Here is a 19787-nt window from a genome sequence, read left to right as displayed (position 1 = left end):
CATTGCTTGCTGTTTGGGGTTTTAGGCTGGGTTTCTGTACAGCACTTTGAGATATCAGCTGATGTATGAAGGGCTATATAAATACATTTGATTTGATTTGATTTTGAACCAGGCGAGGCAGTCATTTGAGAAACCAAGGCTGTTGAGTATGCTGATAAGAATGTGGTGATTGACAGAGTCGAAAGCCTTGGCCAAGTCGATTAATACAGATGCACAGTTTTGTCTCTTATCGATGGCGGTTATGATATCTCTGCACATGCTTGTGAATTGTTGCATTATTCAAGAGCATATTGTGGTTTGGTTGCATTATTCAAGAGTGTAATATGGTTAAGATGAAAAGTTGCTTGCATAGTTGAAGAGTTTGTTTAAAGCACGCTACCTGTGTCATGGCTACTGGGATATTTATCGTAAATTTTAGCTGCGTAGCAAATTGTTGAGTCGCAAAACCCATGAACCTTTTCTCAGCACATGACATTCTGTTGATAATGTAAATAGAACAGCGTATGAACATACTATGTAAATTTACATTTTTGCATGATTAGGGTTGCAAACTTTCTAAGTTCACCAGTAAATCAGAATCTTTCAAGAATTTAATCTATCACAAGACATCAATTGGCCCTTTTGAGTACTTCAAATTATCACAGGTGTCTGGAGTTATCAAATATAGGAAATAATTGAGTACAGTTGAAGTCGGAAATTTACATACACTTAGGTTGGAGACATTAAAACTCTTTTCTCAACCTTTCTACATTTCCTAAATTACTGGAACTTTGATAAATTACCGGTAGCTTTGCAACCCTAGTCGTGACACTTTCTGAAATAATAATTAGTCACTAATTCTAGCCAAAGGTTTGATTTTTCACATCCCGCTGCTCTGTGTCATTATGTTGCCTAGAAATGTGCCATGACTTATTGTTAGAGACACAAAAATTAAGATTTCCATTTTGTTAACACAAAAACACTTGACTGTCTGGCATATATTAATTTGTATTAATTATGAGTCTAATCAAAAAGACTGTCTGGCATATATTAATATGTATAAATTATGAGTCTAATCAAAAACACAATTGAAAGAGGAAGTATTTGCATAAATTCTGAGTTTTTAAACTATTGCTCAATCTTACTGAATTGACTGTGCAACCACAGCAACCGTTGTCTTTGTCATATTTTAGAGGCAGTGCTCCCTGACGGCCTGCTACAAGCATTTCCCTCCCATACCGTGGACATGACCCAGAGGCCTGGTGTCACTTTGTGCTAAGGGCGGTAAGCTAATAACCCTCCTCCTGATGACATGTCCCCATGCAGGGACCTCTGCAGGGACCTGAGGGTCACTGGGATCACTCAACTAGTGCAGGAGGCAAAGGCACCAGCATGATCCTGCCCAGCCAGCCCTGAACCCTTGAAACTGACACAGTGCTTGGCAAACCCTGCTAGGCTCCACTGCACTGCCCCCCCCCCCCCCCCCCCCAGGGCCGCCTGTGGGTGTGGGCGTGTGTGGATGAGTGGGGGGGTGCGGGGGCACGTGTGTGTGTTCCTGCCTGCCTCTTTCTCTCTGCCACTCTACCTGCCAGTCTCTCCATTCTTCGTTTGTCTGTCTATTTATCTATCCGTCTGTCTACCCATCTGTGTGCATCTTTGCATCCTGCCAACCTGACTGATTGTCTGTCTCTCCTGTCGCTCTGTGGATTATTGTCTTAGCTCCCCAATGACTGTGCTTCAATGCATTGTTACAGATCCTGTGTTATTCATGTGGAAAGAATATTTCCTACAGTGTTCATGCTTTAGTGCTAATGGTGTCCAACTTAAAGAGAGAGAGTCAGTTAGATAGAGCTGCCAGTGGAGGTGGCAGAAGTTAAATTAGCATGTTCTCCTTGATATGTCCCAACCTCAGCCAACAGATATAGGGCCATAGTGGGAAGAGGCACTCCAGTCTGCTTGTGAATCTGGAGAGAGATAGTAGCACATAGTAGCGCACACACACACACACTTACAGCTAAGAAAACAGCTACTCTCCTTGGAGTAGTGAAAAGCAGAGAGAGTGAGAGTGTGTGTTGTCTCAGATCCCATGATGAAGGATGGGTTCTAGCTGAGCTTCACTCTGACGGAGGGGCTTGGGGGGGCTCGATAAACTCATTCTCTCTTTGTTGTTCTAGGAACGTATTCCCATTGCTACCTCTTGATGATCATAGTAACCTGCTGTCAGCCAGAGAGACGGGGGCTCTCTGCGATTCAACTTAGATGTGCTCTTGAATCAAGAATATGTTAAAAAAAATATATATAAAAAAACAACAACAAAAATATCAGTCACTTCCTGGGAGGCACATGATCAAGGAGCGGCAGCTGCCTGTTGCTAGGGAAAACAGAGTTATCTTACCTGCCCCCTTTTCTGTCACCTCTCTCTCTTTTTAGAGACTACCTCAAAACTACTCAATTCAGCCCTGGGATGCAGTCCCACAACATAATCATACAGTACTATCTACATCTGCCCTCCAAGTTGAGCAAAGTTAGTAGAATAGTAGACACACACGCAAAAAAAAAAATCCTGTAAAGGATCCTTTTGATCTCTAAAACTTTGCGTAGTCAGTGGAACACAACAGCTGGCTCTACAATTTACATAAGAATACAGCAACTGCTGCAGCTGCTCTCTCTCTCTAGGCATCTGCCGAGTAAATACTGTAATGAAAATAAACACTCCTGTGAGACCACATGCACTTTATATCTCAATCCATTCCTCAGGCATAATGACACACATACTCATAAAAGACCAGGTATGGTAACGCCTCGCATTTCAATTTCAAGTTTGTTATTTTAGAGCCCCCACTCTACACTCCAGGCCCTCAGTCTCCGCCCTCTATCCCCAGCTCCCCAATCACCCGTTTGCACTTCACTAATGGTGCCCTTTTGGTGCCAATTAATTGCCCAATGATTATCTTTACATTCTTCAAACAGTCACACGTTGCCTTGTGTCCTGCTGGCTGACAGCATACTGGGAAAGGCACCAGCATAGGGAGAGGGGAGTAGGTATAAGGTCACCACTGATCCCAGCTCAGATGTTGTATCATCCTCTAATGGTTTGTGTCATGACCTGAGGTAGTGTAATCTGATCCTAGATCTGTAGTACAGATCCTTCTAGTTTGAGCTAGGGGAAGGAGGAGTGGGCCTTGGTGCTGGGGGGAGAGAGGGCCGTATCACACCTGTGTGTGTTGACTCTACACGTCTAGATATTTCATTAGCTGTAATCCAACTGAGGAAGATGGCTTCCTGTTAAGCAAGGTGCAAAGGGCCTAAATAAACAGGTTACAGGACAATTAAACACTAGCTAGTCTACAGCCCACTTCAGCCCATTCCACCAACAACAACAACAGCACTGTCAAAGTGTATGTCCTCTGCTACACTGTAAACTGAATGTCTGGTAGGTAATATGTTTTGGTTGCAGCTCCACAGCAGTCTAGGAGTGATCTAAAAGAGCTTGGTCTTAATAATATCATCAAAGAAAGGGAGGGAGGGAGGGAGAGAGCACGGTTTGGGAGCAAAGTTCAGCTCATATTGACATAAAAGCTTGTTTTCTGACTTTTTTCTTATCTTAGCCTGGAGGTGCTATTAAGGTGTGTTTTTAGAAGTCACATTTTCAAGGAAGATCAAGAAAGTGTGACTAACGTGTTCTTAACTGCAAAACAACACAAATATTGTTAGGTTATTACGATAGAGATCTGGTCGACTTTCATCAAAGGGTGATTCCTCACGAAATCAGGACAAAAAAATACCATTATGGAGAACCAAAATAATGTTAGTCTTAAAGGAGTAAGTCCAAAATGTCATAAATATGCCAACTTTGATGAATTATTTCTCAATTGTGCTTTTAGATACAAATGTCAAATATACAGTATGTCAACAGTCCTTCCTCCAAGTGACCTTTCTATGGATTAAATGTTGTGAAAATCCCCCAAATCATGGTATTTGTCTGTCCTGGTTTCATGAGGAATTACCCCAAAGCCTTCACTTTGCAAAAAACAATGAGCCCGAGATCGCTGGTTGAAATTATTTTTGTCCAACAGGTTACAAAAAAGGGGGAAATTAATGAGCATTCTGTTTGGAGAACAATTGGTCCGTGTTCTGTAACAGTTGGTTCCTACAGAAGGCATGGGTTTAATAGGAATAAATAAGGCTGAATGGCCTAAATACACTGATTTGAAAATGGCTGATAACCATGGCAACAGCCTCTTTTCCTAAATAGTTTATTGAGGCCTGAAGCACAGTAGGAACTTAAGTAGTTTGGTATGTCAGCCTCCCACTAATATAACCAGAACTTACCAACACCTCCACAACAAGCTCCATGTGATGCTCTGGAACAGATGTGTTTGTCAACTCTGTGGAGTTTGGACTTCCTGGTTCTCTAAAGCTGTGTCATTCCTGTCACAGAACACAAACAGCTGGGTCTGCTGCCAACCCTGTATGCCCACTGGCCAAATCACTACCACTCACTGGAGTAGTCCAAGGGATACTTAAAGTCTCTCTCCGTGTGTGTGTGTGTGTGTGTGTGTGTGGTTTGGTTTTACTATCCTTGTGGGGACCAGAAGTCCTCACAAGCCTTGTAAAACAAGGACAATTTGGACAAGTGAGACATATCGCCGGTCCCACAAGGAAAAAGGCTTTTTTTTAGGTTTATGGGTTAGGTTTAGGGATACAATTAGGGTTAGGTTTAAGGTTAGGAGTTAGGGTTAGGTTTAAGGTTAGGAGTTACATGTTGACCAAACCGCACGCTCGAGGCGATCAACTCTGAACCGATTATATTAATTTGGGGACAGGTCAAAAAGCATTAAACATTTATGGCAATTTAGCTAGCTAGCTTGCTGTTGCTAGCTAATTTGTCCTGGGATATAAACATTGGGTTGTTTTTGACCTGAAATGCACAAGGTCCTCTAATCCAACAATGAATCCACACATAAAACGGTAAACTGAATTAGTTTCTCGTCATCTCTTCTCCTTCCTTCAGGATTCTCTTTCTTCTTTGGACTTTATATGGTGGGCTGGCAACCAACTTTCCAGCATTACTACAACTGACCGGAATGTGGACCTAAGTGCATCATTCAATCACCCACGTGGGTATACAGTGGGGCAAAAAAGTATTTAGTCAGTCACCAATTGTGCAAGTTCTCCCACTTAAAAAGATGAGAGAGGCCTGTAATTTTCATCATAGGTACACTTCAACTATGACAGACAAAATGAGAAGAAAAAAATCCAGAAAATCACATTGTAGGATTTTTAATGAATTTATTTGCAAATTATGGTGGAAAATAAGTATTTGGTCAATAACAAAAGTTTATCTCAATACTTTGTTATATACCCTTTGTTGGCAATGATAGAGGTCAAACGTTTTCACAAGGTTTTCACACACTGTTGCTGGTATTTTGGCCCATTCCTCCATGCAGATCACCTCTAGAGCAGTGATGTTTTGGGGCTGTTGCTGGGCAACACGGACTTTCAACTCCCTCCAAAGATTTTCTATGGGGTTGAGATCTGGAGACTGGCTAGGCCACTCCAGGACCTTGAAATGCTTCTTACGAAGCCACTCCTTCATTCCCCTGGCGGTGTGTTTGGGATCATTGTCATGCTGAAAAACCCAGCCACGTTTCATCTTCAATGCCCTTGCTGATGGAAGGAGGTTTTCACTCAAAATCTCACGATACATGGCCCCATTCATTCTTTCCTTTACACGGATCAGTCGTCCTGGTCCCTTTGCAGAAAAACCCCCAAAGCATGATGTTTCCACCCCCATGGTTCACAGTAGGTATGGTGTTCTTTGGATGCAACTCAGCATTCTTTGTCCTCCAAACACGACGAGTTGAGTTTTTACCAAAAAGTTATATTTTGGTTTCATCTGACCATATGACATTCTCCCAATCTTCTTCTGGATCATCCAAATGCTCTCTAGCAAACTTCAGACGGGCCTGGACATGTACTGGCTTAAGCAGGGGGACACGTCTGGCACGTCTGAGCCCCAGATCGAGGGAGATTATCAGTGGTCTTGTATGTCTTCCATTTCCTAATAATTGCTCCCACAGTTGATTTCTTCAAACCAAGCTGCTTACCTATTGCAGATTCAGTCTTCCCAGCCTGGTGCAGGTCTACAATTTTGTTTCTGGTGTCCTTTGACAGGTCTTTGGTCTTGGCCATAGTGGAGTTTGGAGTGTGACTGTTTGAGGTTGTGGACAGGTGTATTTTATACTGATAACAAGTTCAAACAGGTGCCATTAATACAGGTAACGAGTGGAGGACAGAGGAGCCTCTTAAAGAAGAAGTTACAGGTCTGTGAGAGCCAGAAATCTTGCTTGTTTGTAAGTGACCAAATACTTATTTTCCACCATAATTTGCAAATAAATTCATAAAAAATCCTACAATGTGATTTTCTGGATTTTTTCCCTCATTTTGTCTATCATAGTTGAAGTGTACCTATGATGAAAATTACAGACCTCTCATCTTTTTAAGTGGGAGAACTTGCACAATTGGGGGCCATGCAGACTCTCGCCGAAGTGTGTGAGCAGTGTGGGTGCAATGATTGAATAACATGTACAATTGAAGTGGAAAGTTGACATACACTTAGGTTGGAGTCATTACAACTTGTTTTTCAACCACTCCACAAATTTCTTGTTAACGAGCTATAGTGTTGGCAAGTCGGTTAGGACATCTACTTTGTGCATGACAAGTCATTTTCCAACAATTGTTTACAGACAGATTATTTCACTTATAATTCATTGTATCACAATTCCAGTGGGTCAGAAGTTTACATACACTAAGTTGACTGTGCCTTTAAACAGCTTGGAAAATTCCAGAAAATGATGTCATGGCTTTAGATGCTTCTGATAGGCTAATTTACATTATTTGAGTCAATTGGAGGTGTACCTGTGGATGAATTTCAAGGCCTATCTTCAAACTCAGTGCCTCTTTGCTTGACATCATGGGAAAATCAAAAGAAATCATCCAAGACCTCAGAAAAAAGACCTCCACAAGTCTGGCTCATCCTTGCGAGATATTTCCAAATGCCTGAAGGTACCACGTTCATCTGTACAAACAATAGTATGCAAGTATAAACACCATGGGACGACGCAGCCTTCATACCGCTCAGGAAGGAGACGCGTTCTGTCTCCTAGAGATGAACGTACTCTGGTTCGAAAAGCGCAAATCAATCTCAGAACAGCAGCAAAGGACCTTTTGAAGATGCTGGTGGAAACAGGTACGGATGTTTCTATATCCACAGTAAAACGAGTCCTATATCGACAGAACCTGAAAGGCCGCTCAGCAGGGAAGAAGCCACTGCTCCAAAACCACCATAAAAAAGCCAGACTATGGTTCGCAACTGCACATGGGGACAAAGATCTTACTTTTTGGAGGAATTTCCTCTGGTCTGATGAAACAAAAATAAAACCGTTTGGCCATAATGACCATCATTATGTTTGGAGGAAAAAGGCGAAGGCTTGCAAGCCGAAGAACACCATCCCAACCGTGAAGCACGGGGGTGGTAGCATCATGTTGTGGGGGTTCTTTGCTGCAGGAGGGACTGGTGCACTTCACAAAATAGATGGCATCATAAGGAGGGACAATTATGTGGATATATTGAAGCAACATCTCAAGAAATCAGTCAGGAAGTTAAAGCTTGGTCGCAAATGGGTCTTCCAAATGGACAATGACCCCAAGCATACTTCCAAAGTTGTGGCAAAATGGCTTAAGGACAACAAAGTCACGGTATTGGAGTGGCCATCACAAAGCCCTGACCTCAATCCTATAGAAAATTTGTGGGCAGAACTGAAAAAGCGTGTGCGAGCAAGGAGGCCTACAAACCTAACTCAGTTACACCAGCTCTGTCAGGAGGAATGGGCCAAAATTCACCCAACTTATTATAGGAAGCTTGTGGAAGGCTACCCAAAAGTTTGATCCAAGTTACACAATTTAAAGGCAATGCTAGCTACCAAATACTAATTGAGTGTATGTAAACTTCTGACCCACTGGGAATGTGATGAAAGAAATCAAAGCTGAAATAAATCATTGTCTCTACTATTTCACATTCTTAAAATAAAGTGGTGATCCTAACTGACCAAAGACAGGGATTTTTTACTAAGATTAAATGTCAGGAATTGTGAAAAACTGAGTTTAAATGTATTTGGCTAAGGTGTATGTAAACTTCCGACTTGAAATGTATGTGTAAATATATTTTACCAACGCTTGCGCACAGTGTGGTCAACATTTTAGGGGTAGGTTTAGTGTTGGGGTTTTGGGTTAAGTTTAGGTTATTGTTCGGTAAAGGGTTAGGGAAAATTGGATTTTGAATGGGAATCAATTGTTTGGTCCCCACAAGGATAGTAGAACCAATGTGTGTGTGTGTGTGTGTGTGTGTGTGTGTGTGTGTGTGTAAGGCACAATGAAGGACGATTCACACAACTATATTGTTCTCATCGGTGCCCATGTCAGAATCCATGTCCTTCTACCCTCAAACAAAAGACCATCAACACTCTTTCTGATAGTTGTTTTTCTAGGTTTGGAAGTTTAACGTCTACACTCTTCCAAAAGGGTTATTCGGCTGCCCCCATGTATAACCCCTTTTGGGTTCCATGCAGGACCCTCTGTAGGAAGGGTTCCACATGGAACCCAAAAGGGTTCTACTTGCAACCAAAAATGGTTATTCAAAGGGTTCTTCTATGGGGACAGCCGAATAACACTTTAAAGTTCTATACAGAACCTTTTTTTCTGAGAGTGTACAATCTCATATTAATGGTGGTGGGAAACCACAAGAAGAAAGACATAGCCAGAGAAAAGAGAGACATGGGGGTGGAAATTCAGGAAAATATGTATGAGTCTGCAGTATATGGCATGGCAGAGGTTCTTTATGTTGACCTCCATAACCCTGACAACCATACAGCATTAAATACCACGGATCCTTCTAAAGGGCTCCAGCCAATCATAGCTGACCTCCAGTCTCAGATCAATAACCAACCAACAAAGAGAACCAAGCTATCGTTCAGACTGGCTTCGAAAACAAAGTTGTCTGTTTAGTTCTAATCATCTTCAAAGCTATTCTACCATAGCTCAACATTCCTCGGGTTCCTTTCATTTATAAAACCATTTTGTGTTGTCACTTGCCACTAATCATCTATCAGAACAAAACATTGAATTGGGTGTTGAAAAACACAACCGAGGGTAAGGAAGTAGTCATTGTTTTCGAAAGAGAGAGAGAGCTGCTACGGTGTTCACTGTACACCATCTTGGCAATAGTGTCAAGAAGTGGCGCTCTCATGGAGAAGCAGCGATGGGGGGCTGAGCCAGTCCAGATGCCCGCAGACAGACCACCTTGCCTGGGAGAAATTGCCCGAGCTGTCTGGGGCTTCCGAAAGCGCTCTCCATCACCACACACACACACACACACACACACACACACACACACACACACACACACTCCACCCTCCCTCTGCCATCTGTGAACACACACAGCACTACCAGCACCCACCAACCAGCAGAGGCCAAGAGACAGGCAGCCACGTTAGCATCATGGCTAGGACCGTAACGCTGCTGACTGCTGACACACATTAAAACTAAGCGGCGAGTATGAGAGAGAGAGTAAGGAGGAAAGGAAGGGAGGGAGGGTTGCTGAGCCAGATGGTTGTCCTAAGAGCTAAAGATTGAGATGCCAGCCAGGCAGGGAATTATTTTTGTCCTTCAGGCAGGCGGGATGAAGACGGCCTTCGGGGTCCGCTCTGGTGCTGCCATGTGTGGTGCTACTGTGTGTGTGTTTTGGAGGGACGTGTCTTTTGTGGTGTGTGTAGGCTACCTGTGTGCCTCTTTGCTTGTGTGTGTGTGTCATAGCGTGTTGCGTGTAGGTTAAGCCCTCTCTTGTGGCGGCGCAGCCCTGCACTTGCATCAATTACAGTGGATGGCGGTGACAGCTGTAATCACAGTGCTGTAACTGTGATTACCCCATGGCTCTGTCATGGAAACCAGCACGCCACCTATTCCAGGTTCAGCAGCACTCTGACTGTACCTCCGCAGCCTGCTGTCAGGGCAAAGTGGCCAGGAGGGAGGCTGAGGTGAGAGTCAGAGGGGGAAGGATAGGCAAGGACAAGGGGGGTGGAGGGGGGTAAATCGGGCCACCACCATACACACAGGTAAGTGTCCATACATTAGAGTCACACACACACACACACACACACACACACACACACACACACACACACACACACACACACACACACACACACACACGCTCTCCTGCTGCTCTCTGATAAAGGTAGCTGCATCAAGCACCAGTGTTATTATAGTCATTATAACGGACGATTGGGGGAAATTGAACCAAACCTCTTATGTAGTGTTTTATCCTGCCTCTAGTAAACATGAAGCACATGCAAACCGATTTCATTGTCAGTACCTTCTATCATCTTAATGGCAAAACATAATCACAAGTTCCTATTTAGCCTACTCTGGAACCCTGCCCTCATCAATAATATTGCTAATCATTGTTTGTATTGCAGCTGTGATACCACTGGACAGTGACACAAATCTAATGTGCTGAAGCCATTGAATCGATTGGTGATTCCAACTCGGAACCGCCATTAAAAATGTAACGATTCGTCTGGGCCAGGCCAATGCATTCCGTGATCACGTCAGGGAATCGAGACCGTGCAGATTTGCTCATAGAGGATGGAGTTATCTCGCACAGATAAGCTGCACAGACACACACACACACACTCGCAGACGCACGCACACACACGGCTCATAAGCTGTAACCCATCCAATATGCAGAACTGTCAGGCAGCGCTTGGGGAGGCCATGCTAGACAGCGCAGTTAATCCTGCACGCTACCTTCTATCCAATCCCAGTCCTCCCTGGCCCAACCCGTACTAGTGGACCAATCCGGTGCACCAGACACAGCCCCATCCCAACCCCCCATCGCCACACACACACATTTAAAGCATCCGATCCAGCTGTGATTATTGGCCAGGAGCCAAGCTGTCTGTCTGGCCGGGGTGTGGCATGCATGGCAGGGAAGTGTGTGTGTGTGTGTGTGTGTGTGCGTGTGTGTGTGTGTGTGTGTGTGTGTGTGTGTGTGTGTGTGTGTGTGTGTGTGTGTGTGTGTGTGTGTGTGTGTGTGTGTGTGTGTGTGTGTGTGTGTGTGTGTGTGTGTGTGTGTGTGTGTGTGTGTGTGTGTGTGTGCGTGCTTGCTTGTGCCTGTGCCTGTGCCTGTGTATGCACACATCCACGTCTGTGTGTGTCTGTGTGTGTGGCAGGGGGTGGGATGGCGTTCCCTGGTACAAATAGAGCAACATCTGAACTCTGGTAGTAGATAGTGCCTCGGCAGCACGCGAGACAGACAGAGAGGGAGGGAGGCACGGAGAGAGACGGGGTTACTATGCCAGTGTGTGAGAGAGAGAGTGAGTGAGCGTGACTCTGGAGATTAGAAGAGGAGCAGCCAGCTGATGAATCATCCTCAGCTCACAAACCTCTCTTGGCCCAGATCACAGAGATAGATAAAATAGAAAGGCAGACTTACACTCTGTAATACTCAGACTGGGATACATCCACTTTGATCTCAGATTCTAGGTTTGAGTACTAGGAGGTCACCTCTGACAATGGCAGTTTGATTATACGTGGGATAGATGGAGGATTGCCCTGCTCCAATATAACACACACAGATGTACACGCACACACACACAAACATGGACACACACTTCTAAGATGAGGCTGATGTATGAGTGTGGACTTACCTGTGGTTCAACAGGAGTAGTCTGCCTCAGAGCCAACTCTTAGGAGTGATATCCAGTTGAAGGGTCACAAGCCAGGTGAGGGGTCATACTCAAACCAGGAAGAAGAGGAAATAGTGATTTCTGAAATAGAAACAAAGCATATACTTAACACATAATACCTGCATTAGTTTTATTTCTAAAATATACCTCTCCTTATTCCCTTACGTATATTGGCACCATAGGTTTTTCATATATTCTGTCAACAGTACTCGCTCTTTTAAATTTGTGATGAAAGGTCATGGCTGAGTGTGAATAAGTACTTTCCCCTTTTTTCTGATTGTTTTTTGTCATGTCGGACATTTCACTCCACTTCTATCCCCTCATTTGGTGCCAAACACATATTGCAAATGTTTGTACACGTTGCTAGCGTGTACAACACAGGAGGTTGGTAACACCTTTATTGGGGAGGACGGGCTCGTGGTATTTGGCTGGAGCGGAATAGGTGTAAAAGTATCAAATACATCAAACACATGGTTTCCAGGTGTTTGATGCCCTTCTATTCACTACGTTCCAGCCATTATTATGAGCTTTCCTCCCCTCAGCAGCCTCCACTGGTGTACAAGCATATTCCCAGAGCAAAAAAAATCCCACGGTAAGAACAAGATCAGACGTGAGAACAACGTTTAATCTTTTTTTATTTAGAAGTTAAGTTACATTGTATCGCCGACCTACTCACCACCTTGGATTGTTTGTGGACGTATCAGGAAAGCATGAGCCGGCCATGTCCACAAGTTATCCAGCCAGTACACACACGCCCAGTAAGAAAGTTCTATGTTGAGGCCATTGATATGAAAACTACTGAGAATGATTTATTATAGAGTGACATAATCTTTTTTGATGAAATAACTGTTTATTAGCATTTTGGATTATTCCAGTGTTAGGGGTTGGTATTTTAGTGTACTGAGTTTGTATAGAACCTGCTCAATTTTGGAATGAATGACTGGTAAATAAAAGTATTGGATTGTCTGGTCTCTAAGCCACCACTCCATGCTTTCACTCCAGACTGCTTCACAATATGGTGCGGCTGCTTTTTCTATAACAGAAATACTTATTGATATCTGTCAAAGCGAAGGGGGCTTACTTTTTTAAATTTGTGTTTTTTTTGTTGTTCCTGGAGTACTCCTTTTCTTGTCTGGAGTTGTCAGGGTCATCTTTATTGTGTTAATACAATGACAAATAGATGGTTTTCAATGGTTTAGAGGGGGGAAACAGGCGCATACACAAACACACAAACAACTCTCTTACTAAAGCTGAGAGTGTGCTGCTCTGTGTTTATTTGTCTAAAAGGGTTAAAGGCATAATGGTGTTTAATCCCCCTGGGTCTCCCCCCGCCAAACACACACACACACACACACACACACACACACACACACACACACCAGCTCTAAAGACAAAGACATTTCCCTCAGCAATCAGCTGTCGAAGTCCCCTGGCTTTCCTATTCTGATTGCCAGCCCATTGTCATATTGCCTATCGACTTGTTAGATTAAACAACATTTCACATGTCAATTAAATGAGTGTTGCCCTGGTGATTAGCAAATCCCACTAATTGTCTCCTCCTCCCTCCTCCTCCTCCTCCTCCTCTCCCAGACATTTTCCACATGGAGGAGCAGGAAATGGTCTTTTGTCCTGACGGGCCCCAGTAGACATGTCAAAGATGTCTCCTCTCTTCCTCAGAATCCCCCTCTCTCCCTGTTTAGGGTATAGAGAAGAGGGCGGTATTAGGAGGGGGGTAGGTTCATACATAGGAGGATATGGGATCCAGTTTACAGGAGAGCCCTCCCCACTTCGCTTGGGTAGTCCATTGACATGGTGCTGTGAGAATGCAAACATTCAGTACTAGCCAGCCAGCCAGCCAGACTACACACACTCGTCCTCCCACACGTGCAGCCCGGGCTGATAATTACCCAAGCAGCCTCTGGAGACCCCAACGCCTACAAGGGGCCCCTAACCACTTTAGACAAGGGCCACGGCACTCCCAAGACCCTCCCTCTTTGTCTCTTTCTCACTGGCCATGCTTAGCTTAATGAATTTGATCTCCGGATCATCGTCCCATTTGTTCCATCTTATCCCAAGAGGTGTCTGGGAAATGCTAAGTTGGGCCAGGAAGCATCTTTTGAAGTGTCACTTGAAAAACGCGAAACACTAGGCGTAACTGGTCATTTTCCTTAAACGACAGGGAAAATTCGTATTGCAAAGTTATGCCTTCTTAATACGGAAACATTTTGCATGTGGAAGTAACTCAAAAGAAGAGGACAAAACAGTCGCTGGGAGATTCTACACACCCTCAAGATTCTGATTATCTTGACATTCCTCTTATCTTGATATTATCTGAAAATCTTCAACACAAAAGACAACAATCCGGTCCCTCAATAAACTCCAGAAAAAACGTCCCTCTCCTCCTCCAGTCCTCCCGTCTTAAGGAGCCGCCCAATCATCCCTCGTCACAATTAACGACAGCGGACAGCAGCTCCAAACACTGGGGTGACATCTTAAACCAGTCCTCAATGGTCCCAACGCCCAGGCCCTCTCTAGTTCCCCCCCCTGTATTCAGCACTAACCAAGCATTACACAGACCTACATTCACAACACACACAACTGCTCCCCTTCATAATGGAGGACACAACACCGGGTGGACCAGCCCAGATCCCAGACGGTTTAGTCCGCACTTTATCAGACCTTACAAAACGGCGACGCCTCATTGAGCCTACATTGACTGGTGGTTTCCTTTAAGAGCAGCACAATGAATGGGTCAGGCCTGGTCTTCCCTTTGTGCCTGGGCAGCGGACCAGAGACGACACACCATATAGACCTTCTGGAGGAGGGATGGATAGAGAGGGGGAACGAAGGAAGAGAGGGACCCTGCCTCCTAACAGGAAAACACTCCTTACCGTTGTAATAAATAGCCTATCTAGCAACACAAATAAATACAGCACACCAAAGTAACACTCCTTAGCATGTGTCTTATACGCAACCAGGAGCCATGACTTTTCCTTTGCCATGGCCAGGCTCATTGCTCACTGAGAGATAAACTCACTAGCACACCCTACCTGCAACATTGCTAGCTCCCTTCTCTTGTCTAGTTTAACCTACGTTCACAATTTGTGTTAACTAGACCAACCACCTCAGCCTCACGGCTCCGTCGGTCGCGGGAGCACTCCATCCGAAGGCTAACTCTGCCCCCATGCAGTTTCCTTCAGCCATCACTGAGCTAGCCACGGCACACCTTCACCATAAGGTAGCTGCTAACTAGCTAACACCTCAGGTAAGCTAGCCAAACAAGCATTACTACCTGCAACACGGTAACATTGCTAGCGCCCTTCTCTTGTCTAGTTTAACCTATGTTTATTTGTGTCAACTAGACCAACTGGACAGCCCACCGGCTCTGCGGTTGTGGAAGAATACCGACCCAAAGTCGAACTGCCCCCACGCGGTTCCCTTTGGCTAGCACTATGCTAGCTACAGCATACCTTAGCCACAAAGTAGTTGCTAGCTAGCTTACGCATTACAATGCACACCGAAGCTAGCAAAGCGGTGAGGATTCTACTAGCTAGCTTACAGTGGCTAGCTGTCTGGAAAGCAAGCTAACCACACAAGCATTCCTACCTGCACATATGGTTGCATTAGCATGGCTAGATAACGCAGAAACCAGTTCCCCACCTGCCATGATCGTAGTATTGCTAGCTCCCATCTCTCGTTTAGTACAACTCATTTGTATGTTCACTTGTTTGTGTTGACTAGACTGACCGGTTTAGCCTCAAAGCACTACCGTTGGGGGATTTTCAGCCCGAATTTGAACAACACACCCACGCTGTTCCCTTTGGTTATCACTGTGCTAGCTATAGCTTACCCTTAGCTTCATGAGATGGTTGCTAGCTAGCTAACGCCTACACTAGACACACGACAATTGCGTTCATACACAGTGCTCACTTCACCTAGCTACAGGGCCGTGTTATTTCGAGAAAAGTGTCTCTCTTTGACACCACCTGGGGGTGCCACCACACTACCTCTGGAGAGCGCGAGTCATCAAGCTTGTGGACAGCACTTTCTCATTGCGGAGAATTGAGGTGCATGTGCAGTTACTCCCTAAGGGCTGTCTACTATTACGAGGGGAAACAAGCTTCAGTTTGCTTATGAAATCACCCATTTTCCACTGGGTTTTATTTTCAAATAGTAAATGGCAACTCGACAAAAGAAGTGTCACATGCGCAAAAAACAAGGCGAAGCCTTCAACTTCTCCCTTCCCCGCAGATCCGGGCCCCATGGCAGCCCGTTGGTTTCTACATCCTGCTCCAGCCTCACAGCTGGGAGGGGGCAACAAGCTGGCCTTGGTGGACTGAAGATCCCGGCGGCGCAGCAGTCTGACAAAACTCAGGCTAGGCCCCTGAACCAGGCCAAACCTGTAGGGAAGCAGTCTTACACTAAGGGAGGTAAGAAGGGTCGGCCAACCTAGGGCGCGGTCCTTGCAGCTGAGGAGGACAGTATGCAGGGCCTACGGCTCTCTCCCCTAACCTCTCTCTATGGGTTTAATGGCTGCTCCTCCTTCCCTCCTCTGAGAGTGGGAAGACAGTGCTGGGTTAAGACAAAACCCTATTCTCTGTGCAGCAGCTCACTTTTGTGACCGAGCTCACATGAGAAAATGGAGGAGTCAGACTTTTTGTTCCACCCACGTGCCTCCCTCCCTCAGGCTCTCCCCCCAGCGCCTTCTCAGGTTTTCAGCCAGTGGCAGAAGTCAGCATGTCGGCCATCCCTCCGATCTCACCAACACACAGAGTAGGACAGCAATTTGTCTTTCGCCATCCAATGTGGCCCTTTTTCCCCATGCCTATGGCCATTTGCTATATTGCCTGATGTTTTACACCATGTCGCTGTCTGCTATGTCCCGAGAGAGCCCAATTCCGTAATCTATCCAGACTGACTTACTAAAGCCTGTTAGAAGCAACGATCCTATGAAAGCCCGGGGAGCTCCCATCCCAAAACATGGTGACCCCGGCGTTTGGGGTTTGAAGATCTGACAGTCCCAGGAAAATTGGGTAATGCCATCTGGTTTCCCTCTTCATCTTAGATCTCCTCGATGACCAGTGATTCTCCAGTCGGCAGTCAGTCATCATGCAGGGCTTATACACTCTTGGAAAAGAGTGCCAACCCCAATGCATGCTCTCTGTTTTACAGTGGAGAAGTGGTGTGACTATACAGTTCCTTCCTACACTCTGTTTTCCGTGGTCCCATGCTCCTTGCAGGATCTTTTGTACAGACAGAAGGTTCATCGGCGGTTAAGGTCCTTTAGCCTCTTTCTCGGCCTGCCAAGGCCCCGACAGCTATAGAGTTTACCATAATTGTTGTGTCATCTCTAAGGGGGGAACGTCGCTTACACCCAGTCTCTAAGCCGTTAGCTCATCCTGGGACATGTCTATTGTTCTTAAGATCCTTTCGCAGCATCTACCAGCCACTGTTTGCGCCGTGGTATGCCCAGGGGTTTTTCCAGTTTAATGTACCTCACCCCATCCTTGGCCTGGGTCGACTTTTTCCCATTGTCATAAATTGGAACCTATGGCTTTTCGCCTGTTGTCTTTCCTAGAAAGATGTCCCCGTCGTTGTCCAATACGTGCGGTCCTCATCTACTCGGACAAGGGTGTCATGCTCTTCGCTCATTGGGCAACCACCCTCGGAAAATGGTGGACCCTTCTCTATTTGAAGATATCCTGCTGGATCCTGGGGACCATTATACTGATTTATAATGGCGACGGTGACAGCCTTCGGAGGGGACTGACCGGGCACTCTACTACAGAGGAGTTTATATTTTGGGCACTGTTTTTGGGGCATATCTCATTATATTGAGCTTCCCGTCACTTTGTTATGAGGCTTTTCCCCGTTGGGTTGTCTCTGCACCTTTCGGTGTATACTTAGTTTCAGGACTAATGCTAATCCCCACTTGTGAGATATCGAAACAAAACATTTAAAGAGATTTTAAGGTTACCTGTGTAAACCCAGTTCTCTGATATCTGATAACCAGATGGCGGGAGAGTGGCTTTTTTTATGGAATTGATGGTCTCACCTCATTTGTCACTCTGTCTGTCTCCAACAGACGCTTTTGATAGGTACTTCAGAGAGAGCAGGAGGTCCTAGCAGACCCCAACATGTCGACCCCGATGTCGACCCCGACATGTCGAAAGTTTACATACACCTTAGCCAAGTACATTTAAACTCAGTTTTTCACAATTCCTGACATTTAATCCTAGTAAAAATTCCCTGTCTTAGGTCAGTTAGGATCACCACAGAGGTTTACATACACTCAATTAGTATTTGGTAGCATTGCCTTCAAATTGTTTAACTTGGGTCAAACCTTTCAGGTAAGAGATCTTCTGTTGAATCTGACAATTAATCTTGATGGTTGTACAGTTGTCTCAAATAAAACTGTGAAGGACCTCTGCATTACTCTGGACCCTAATCTCTTTCGACGAACCTATCAAGACTGTTTCAAGGACAGATCTTTTCCATCTACGTAACATTGCAAAAATCTTAAACTTTCTGTCCAAAAATGATGCAGAAATATTAATCCATGCTTTTGTTACTTCTAGGTTAGACTACTGCAATGCTCTACTTTCCGGCTACCCGGATAAAGCACTAAATAAACTTCAGTTAGTGCTAAATACGGCTGCTAGAATCTTGACTAGAACCAAAACATTTGATCATATTACTCCAGTGCTAGCCTCCCTACACTGGCTTCCTGTTAAGGCAAGGGCTGATTTCAAGGTTTTACTGCTAACCTACAAAGCATTACATGGGCTTGCTCCTACCTATCTCTCTGATTTGGTCCTGCCGTACATACCTACACATACGCTATGGTCACAAGACGCAGGCCTCCTAATTGTCCCTAGAATTTCTAAGCAAACAGCTGGAGGCAGGGCTTTCTCCTATAGAGCTCCATGTTTATGGAATGGTCTGCCTACCCATGTGAGAGACGCAGACTCGGTCTCAACCTTTAAGTCTTTACTGAAGACTCATCTCTTCAGTGGGTCATATGACTGAGTGTAGTCTGGCCCAGGAGTGTGAAGGTGAACGGAAAGGCTCTGGAGCAACGAACCGCCCTTGCTGTCTCTGCCTGGCCGGTTCCCCTCCCTCTAACCCTATTACAGGGGCCGAGTCACTGGCACTCTTCCGTGCCGTCCCTGGGAGGGGTGCGTCACTTGAGTGGGTTGAGTCACTGACGTGATCTTCTTGTCTGGGTTGGCGCCCCCCCTTGGGTTGTGCAGTGGCAGAGATCTTTGTGGGCTATACTCGGCCTTGTCTCAGGATGGTAAGTTGGTGGTTGAAGATATCCCTCTAGTGGTGTGGGGGCTGTGCTTTGGCAAAGTGGGTGGGGTTATATCCTTCCTGTTTGGCCCTGTCCGGGGGTATCAGGCTGGGTTTCTGTACAGCACTTTGAGCACTTTGATGCTTTGTAGGTTAACAGTAAAACCTTGAAATCAGCCCTTGCCTTAACAGGAAGCCAGTGTAGGGAGGCTAGCACTGGAGTAATATGATACTTTTTTGGGGTTCTTTCTAGTCAGGATTCTAGCAGCCGTATTTAGCACTAACTGAAGCTTATCTAGTGCTTTATCCGGGTAGCCGGAAAGTAGAGAATTGCAGTAGTCTAACCTAGAAGTAACAAAAGCATGGATACATTTTTCTGCATCATTTTTGGACAGAAAGTTTCAGATTTTTGCAATGTTACGTAGATGGAAAAAAATCTGTCCTTGAAGCAGTCTTGATATGTTCGTCAAAAGAGAGATCAGGGTCCAGAGTAACGCCGAGGTCCTTCACAGTTTTATTTGAGACGACTGTACAAACCATCAAGATTAATTGTCAGATTCAACAGAAGATCTCTTACCTGAAACATTTGACCCAAGTTAAACAATTTGAAGGCATTGCTACCAAATACTAACTGAGTGTATGTAAACGCAGTCTTGGCTGATTTCTTTTGATTTTCCTGTGATGTCAAGCAAAGAGGCACTGAGTTTG

The 19787-nt window shown here is 45.0% G+C and overlaps 1 long non-coding RNA gene across 1 annotated transcript in view; it reads right to left on the bottom strand.

The window, feature by feature from the left end:
- The window catches only part of LOC139365956 (uncharacterized), a 133271-nt gene that overhangs the window by 97797 nt on the left and 15687 nt on the right, over window positions 1-19787 (bottom strand). Inside the window, exon 2 of the long non-coding RNA XR_011626711.1 lies at window positions 11748-11867. This is a non-coding gene — a long non-coding RNA (uncharacterized lncRNA). The remainder of the gene's footprint in view (window positions 1-11747; window positions 11868-19787) is intronic.

Source organism: Oncorhynchus clarkii, chromosome 14 (assembly GCF_045791955.1).
Source record: "Oncorhynchus clarkii lewisi isolate Uvic-CL-2024 chromosome 14, UVic_Ocla_1.0, whole genome shotgun sequence".
Classification (NCBI taxonomy): domain Eukaryota; kingdom Metazoa; phylum Chordata; class Actinopteri; order Salmoniformes; family Salmonidae; genus Oncorhynchus; species Oncorhynchus clarkii.
This window is presented reverse-complemented; position numbering and strand designations above follow the sequence as displayed.